A 7,632-nucleotide genomic window follows, 5' to 3' on the forward strand; every position below is an offset into this window, starting at 1 on the left:
TTGAACTATATAAGTTGCGCCCGGATAAAATCGCGCCTTTCCTCCGTCACATGTTTCAGGAATCGCTCGAGAGGGGTTCCCTGCCTGACGACCAGCGTCTGGCTACTATAGTGGTGATTCCCAAGGAGGGTAAGCCACGTGACCGCTGTGCCTCCTATAGGCCTATTTCCCTGCTAAATGCCGAACCCAAAATCCTTGCTAAGGTCCTCGCCAATCGCTTGCTGAGCGTTATATGTGACTTGATACATCCGGATCAATGTGGCTTCATCCCACATCGTAATACCGCTCTCAACTTACGGCGTCCGCACGGCGTCCTCGCTAGGGCTGAGTACTTCGCTGAACCGGCCATATTGGTTTCCCTAGACGCCACGATGGCCTTTGATACCATTGAATGGCCATTTCTTTGGGCCGTCTTGGCGAAGTTTGGTTTTGGGGAGGGGTTCCTTAGCTGGGTGAAGCTCCTTTATGCTGGACCAATGGCTCAGGTGGTTGTCAATGGGCGGGTTTCTCGGCCTTTCGCTCTCGGGAGGGGAACTAGGCAGGGGTGTCCGTTGTCCCCGCTGCTCTTTGCTCTCGCCCTGGAACCGCTCGCTGCCTGGCTCCGTTGGGAGCCCTCGATTAGAGGGCTCCGGTGGGCCCCGGGCTTCGAGGATCGGGTTTCATTGTACGTGGATGATATTCTCTTGTATCTCACCTCACCGCGGAAGTCGCTCAATGTTCTCTTTGATGTCCTTACTTCCTTCGGGAAAAACTCGGGTCTGATAATCAACTGGTCCAAATCTTGTGTGTATCCTATCTCTGGTGGTCTTCCTCTCTTGCCGCCTCGGCTTCCGCTTCAAATATCTCAGTCCGGCTTTAAATACCTGGGGGTGTACGTTTCGTTGGATCCGGCGGTCCGCTATGAGCAGAATCTCCTGTCTCCACTCCGGCGTTTGAGGGCAGATACGGCTCGGTGGTGTAAGCTGCCCTTGTCTCCTTGGTCGCGCGGCGCTGTTTAAAATGATGTCCCTTCCCAGATTCCTTTATGCACTCCAGAACTCCTTCGATGTCATTCCTGCGGCCTACTTTAGGGAGGTGGAGAGTTTGCAGAGGAGACTGGTTTGGGACGGGCGATCGCGTATCGCTTTGGCCAAGCTGACTCTTTCCTGGTATGACGGGGGCATCGCGCTTCCTGATATTAGACGGTACTATTGGGCCTCCCAGCTGTCTGCCATTAATCATGCTACGTACGCTCCTGGTTCGAACCCGGCATATGAGATGGATAAATTCCTGCTCCCCGGCGGTAACTATAACAGAGCGCTTTACTCGCGGTCTGCTGGTAGGGCCCTTACGGGCCCTACCAGGATTGCGGTCCGTGTATGGAAGGCGGCTAACGTAGCGATGGGCTGGAGTGAGCGTTTAACGTGCGCCACTCCTCTATTCGACTCAGACCGCTTGGGAAGCCTCTGGACAACGAAAGGCTTCGAGCGCTGGGATACGATCGGCATCAGCAGAGTGGGGGACCTGTGGGTTAAAGGTGCGGTTAAATCCTTCGCGGCGCTTCAGCGCGAGTATGAGCTTAGTGACAGAGAGTTCTTCCGTCATGCACAGGTTCGGCACGCCCTGCTTTCGGTCTTTGGGGAGGGGACCACGGTCCCTTCTTCTTCGCCTCTCGAGGACCGCATACTCGATGGTCACGTTCCCGACAGTACTATCTCCCTGATTTACAAAAAACTGATAAACAATCGGGCTGACCTCTTGGTGCGTCTTCGGGAGGCATGGACGGGAGATGGGGTGGAGCTGGACGATGAGGACTGGCAGACTGCACTGTCATCCCCTAAGGAGGTGGCCATCCCGGCCCGTCTCCGCCTGGTCCAGCTTAAGATTCTCCATCGTGTATATGTGACGGGCCCCCGCCTGGTCTCGATGGGGTTTTCAGACGACGGACTCTGTAAGCGTGGCTGCGGGCTCAGTGCTACCTTTCTCCATATCCTATGGGAATGCCGCGAGGTGGCGGAATACTGGCGCCGAGTGCATGATATTATGAGACGAGTCACCGGGGTCGCTCTGCTGCCGGAGGTGCGTCGTTGTGTGCTGAATGTATGGGAGCCCAATGACTGCAATGCGGCTCAGGCTCGGTGGGCGGCCTTGGGGTACATGATTGCAAAGAGAGATATTGCACAGCTTTGGGGTTCCCAGCGGCCTCCCACCGTGTCCGTCTGGAAGGAGAACATGGACTGGTGCATGTTCAGGGAGAAAACGGTGTATGTGGCTCGTGGTAAACCGGGGCTTGGGGTAGAATTTGGGGGCAGTGGAACGCGTATCGTGGGTCTATCTGTGCTCCCCCTTTGGTGGATACGTCTGGGGTTGCCTCGTCCCCCTGATCCTTGAGGGTTCCTTGTGTATCTCGTACTTTGGAGTACAGATTTGGTTCTCTCGTGGCCCCCCCCTCCCTCTCAGGTCTTCCTTTTTTGACCGCCCTCGGGTGGTTGGGTGTTGACTCCCCCGGCTGGTGTTCGCCGCCCTCCATAAGTCGTTTCGCCTTGTTTGTTGTATTTTTGTATTTTTCTTTTTTTGTTGTTATTTATACTAAAAGTGTGTATTCTGATTTCCCTTATGTGCAGTCTGATCTACTGTGATAGTGCGGAACCCCTGTGGGCCAGTCATTGTTTTCTGATATGCTGGAACACTTCGACTACTAGCGGCCGGCCCTGGTGGTTGTAGGCCCGTGTTTGTAACCCTTTTTATGCACAATAAAATCTTTTCAAAAAAAAAAAAAAAAAAAAAAAAAGAGATGCTGCCTTTGGATTATTGCATTGTTCTAATCATTCGTTGTAAGTTATTGTAGCTGAAAATTGGGTGTTCGCTCTGCGACTGCCTTCTTCCTGAATTTGCGGCGAGATCCTTTTATGTCGCTGTTTGGTATGAATTGATTGTCCTGGGGAAGATTAGCTTGTGGTGAGAGGTTTGCTCGCTAGGTTGAATGTGGCTGTAGACAGGGTATTTATTATTCTTATTGTTTTAATCTTTGCGAGGTGTCATTTACATTTCGAGTTTTTGTGAGATTAACTGTTCCATATTACCTCTAGAGGGACAGTGTTCGTGTTAGACAGCTGTGGCAATAAAAGAATGTTTCTCACTCATACGTTTATCTTTCAATTAACTTATTAATAAGAGAAATTGCAGTGGCAGCCTTGGTTTGAAAAGCACTGGAGATTTTCATCTGCGAACTCCCTTTTATTGTTTAGGTAAAAGAGGTGCCACTCTCGCGTAAGTTTTGGCATTCTGCTATTTTAGGATGCATTTTAGCAGTGGTCTTTTGAATTTCTTCTTGCATTTTTACCTCTGCTAAATTTTAAGGCTAATTAATTCCAGGCCAGGGTAGACAAATTGCAGTCTTCTACCAAAGTACCTCAAAGACAAGCAGAAGTAAATTACCTATGCAAAGAGTGTACCATGTGGCAGACCTAGTTTATAAAGGAAGAAACGTGTATGGAGGGAATTAACACTCAGTGAAGCTACTGGTTTATCTGTGACGAATGTATAAAAGCTAATAGCGAATGAGGTGAATGAAGTGAGGCATAAAGACAAGCAAGGAAAAGTCCTTAAGCATCACTTGGCTTGTGTCCATATGCAGGAGGAAGTATTTCCCCAGTTGTGGGGCAGCAGTGCAGCAAGCTGCCATTGTTTGTTAAAATGCTTTGTGCTACTCGTAGATTGTTGAAGTATACTGCAAATTGCTACAAAGCGTGTGAGGAGGTACACTCACAGTTTTTTTAATTATGATTCAGATGACTCACAAAAATCTCTCTCTTCAATAGCCTGGGAAGTTCTATAATGAGTAATGGCATGCCAAATGGTATTTCCTGTAGGCGATTTCCATGATTTGTTGGAAGGTGAGTCTGCTTTAAATGTTGCTCCTTTTTTTTTCTTCTTTCCTCGTTCTATTGGCCTGCACAAAACCTCTGCAATCTGAGAGAGGTGGTCTTTGCGGGGGGCGATAATGCACTGCAAAACTGTGTATCACCACTATGATAGCAAGGCTTCAATATAAAGTAGACACCAGAAAACATTTAAAATAAATCTTAAATTCAAGTTCTGGGCTCTGGTTTCCTCTAGGGGTGGATGTTATCTGTTGAGCGATCTCATTTTTCAGGTCGAGCATTGGAGACCTCTTGTATATACTTCTTTAGTATATACTTATTGTATACTTATATGTGTATGTACTTTGGGTGTCTGGAGATCAACCCTAGGACTTGTCTGCTTCCGCTTAGGGACTTCTTTTCTGTTCAACTGCCTCTATTTAACTGTTTTGATAGAAAACAACCAGCAGAGGTCAGTAAAATACCAGAATCACTTTAGCATTCTCTCCATTCCAGTCCATAGAAATTGTCTTCCATGAGCACCTGTAGAAAATAATATTTTTTTCACATTTTGTATTTTCAGTGATATGACCACCAAAGGCCCTGATTTTCTATTAAAAACAGAGCTTTGGACTATACCATTTCCCTCTAAAAGGCATATTTATCTCCACGTGTTCCCATACCTAGCGTGTCACGCAGTTTGGTGCTTACTTTCCCTCCATGTTAAAGAACAGTAGATGTTTCAGCACCCAGGCTAATGTGCTGCATAGCTATATACATATAAGGTCCCAACGGCGAGACCGATTGCATTGCAAATGCTTGTTAAGTTGAGCCTACAGTGCTTGCGCTGCAGGATGATCTATTGTATGTATTTTGTGGGCTCTGAAGTATTGCCGCAGGACTTGTCTGCTTCCACTTTTTTTTTCTTTCTGGTTAGGGACTTTTTTTTCCTTTTTTAACAGCTGCTTTTCACATGTGCAAACATTTGCTTCACTTTCTGCCCAGGAACTATGAACAGCTCTTCACATATCACCAGCCGGATTTACGGCAGCTGTACTTTCTCTGCTGTTTGCTGGCCTGCTCGCTCTCCTCCCCTGCTCTTGAACTCCGCTGGTTCAATTTGCGTGCCTCTGATTATGTTTTCGCAGGCTTGATGAAAGTTTGCCGACAACTTCCACCTTCAAGTTCCAAGCTCTCAGCACCGCCTACCCCTACCACACACCCCCCCCATGCAGCATTGCGATTGGCCTGAACGCCATGGTTCGGTGCTCAGACGGGGACTGGGAGCCTAGGCATGCAGCGTGGTGGGAAACATGTGGCCGGCACCAAGTCATGCACACTTTAGAGTGTGCTCTCCACTCCTTCCCATGCTCTGTGGCTGGCATGGGACGGTACAGCCCCGCCCGCACCTTTACAGCACCAGAAAAGAGTGAAAAATAAAACGATAATAACATTGTTATCATGATTTTATTTTTCTTGTGGGGCGACGCTCGGAGCCACCACTGCAGTTCTCCACTCGGGACTTGGCTCTGCCATTATTTCAATTTACGACTTTCAATCCAGTGTGCTCTGAATTCCCTCTCGTCTCACCAGAATTTTATAAGTGTCTGCTTACTTTCAAGGACTGAACTCGTGCTTGATGTTTTTAGTTCTCCAACCTCCGAAATCAAAATAGAATTCGACCCGAATTTCCAATGCTCCCAAGCGATGGGAATACTTCACGACCAAAAGGTATACCAGGGCAAGAGGGAAAATGCACTATAAAAGCAACAAAAACAATACACCAGAAAGAAGCCAAAGTGCGTAGCAACATGGATGCACCCTGACCGAGCGCAGAGGCCAACACGAACCCCACAAGCCCCATAGACCACCAGCAAAGAACAACTGGGTCAGTGAAGGCCAAGGAGAAGAGGGAGAGGAAGACTGGGTGCAATCCGCAGGAAAACAAGACCTGCGTCACGGAGGTGACAGAACACAACCAGCAACTGACCCACAATCAGGCTACTTTGAATGCAGCCGGAGTGTCGAGAAGGCCAATGGAGGAGGCCAAAAGGGGCTGGCATGACGTGAAAATCTAAAACAGGCCCAAAGACGCCGCCAACAGGAAGGCAGTAACTGCGACAGAAGGTGGGAGTCCTGCGCCACAGGAGGAGTTGGAGGAAACGGAGGCCACAGTCAACAATGCGGAGACGGTGCAAGGAGTCGGGAGTGCAGACACAGCTCGGGAGGACCTGACACAACATCAATAGGGAGAGTAAAGACGAGGGACTGGGGGGGCGGGGGAGATGGGCACAATGGCACACCAGCATAAATATGCAGCGCACACTGCACACCCACAATGACCCTGGATCATGTCCCTCATCCCGTGGCACACTGCAGCACACACACATAGCAATAACAGCACATCCACATTGACGACAATGTGTCACAATGTGCAACCTCAACACTGCAGAACAGAGGACACAACTGGCTCCGCACATGCGCAGAAACAGGCCCACTACATCTGACAGAGCTGGAAACTGTGAAATGGAAATGTACGCGTAAAACCTCACACCTGTCATGTAGTCCAAATGTACACTGTCCCGCATCTAAATCCTGCACCTCCAAAACAGTCACAATGTACACTGTCATACAGTCTGCATGTAAACAAGAACAATGCGCCAACACACATGTCAACACAATGTCAACATGCATCTCCCCTCCACATTGCAGAGGGACACACAACACCTCCAGCAGAGCACAGAAGACCACACATCAGTGATTCTGGAGAGGACCACCACACCTTTGACACCGATGCCCTACAACAGCCAATGGACATCCCACGCAACCCACCACCAGGACCATGGCAGCCAAGCTACTTAGAGAAGAACCCAGCCCCTGCAACAGACCACACAGCATGAAGCATCCGCAAGCACGGCAGGCTCACAACACTTCACCGAAACACACATGGCACCCCAATGCCAGGTGTCAGAATGCCAAAAGGTGGTGGCCCAACAGGTGCGGGTGTGTTCCGAACCCATGGAAGGCGAACTAGAGCACATACGTGGGTGTCTATTACCCTTCAGGGACCACCTACACCCCACAAAGGAGACCCACACTGCCATAGAGACACATGCAGATGCACATTCCCAGTACAGAACCACGCCCAGGGGGCACACACATATCAGTCACACACCCACGTTGGCTCTGCGTACGATGGCACAGTCCACTACCCTTACGAATTGTGTGGGTGATGACAAAGCTACATGTCCAAGCTCTAACCCACTGCCTGCGATGACATGTCTGCATCCGCTGTACACCACACAATGTAATGTCCTAGGGCCCAGGGCCCTCATGCATACAACAAGATGACAGGGACACATGCAGATATCATGTTGAACTGGCTACGGGCATGGGCGCCCGGCCCCATTATTGGCTGGGCCACATGTACAGTTACGCCTGTGCTGGATGTGTGTGGGGTGAGTATAAGGGAACCCGCATGGAGTGCTTGGTGCTGGCAACAACTTGAACAGTGGACACCAGTGCAATGGAAACAGAAACACCTGCATAACAGAGTCAACTGCTGAGCAACATGGAGGGAGCCGGAGCAAGTACAGAGGTCACCCAACATACAAACAGAAGTGTCCGTGAGTTTCAGTGCGCTGCGGTTTGGGCCCCAGAGCTGAGCGTGCACATGTGAAGAAAATGTCTAGGATTGTGTCCCTTCTGGACATTCCTGATGCAGCTGCAGTGGGGGGTGTCGCACGTGCATCATCTTCCCCATCGCCGTCCCAGGTCTCCCACACTGCCT

Source organism: Triturus cristatus, chromosome 8, assembly GCF_964204655.1.
Source record: "Triturus cristatus chromosome 8, aTriCri1.1, whole genome shotgun sequence".
In the NCBI taxonomy this organism is placed as follows: Eukaryota; Metazoa; Chordata; class Amphibia; order Caudata; family Salamandridae; genus Triturus; species Triturus cristatus.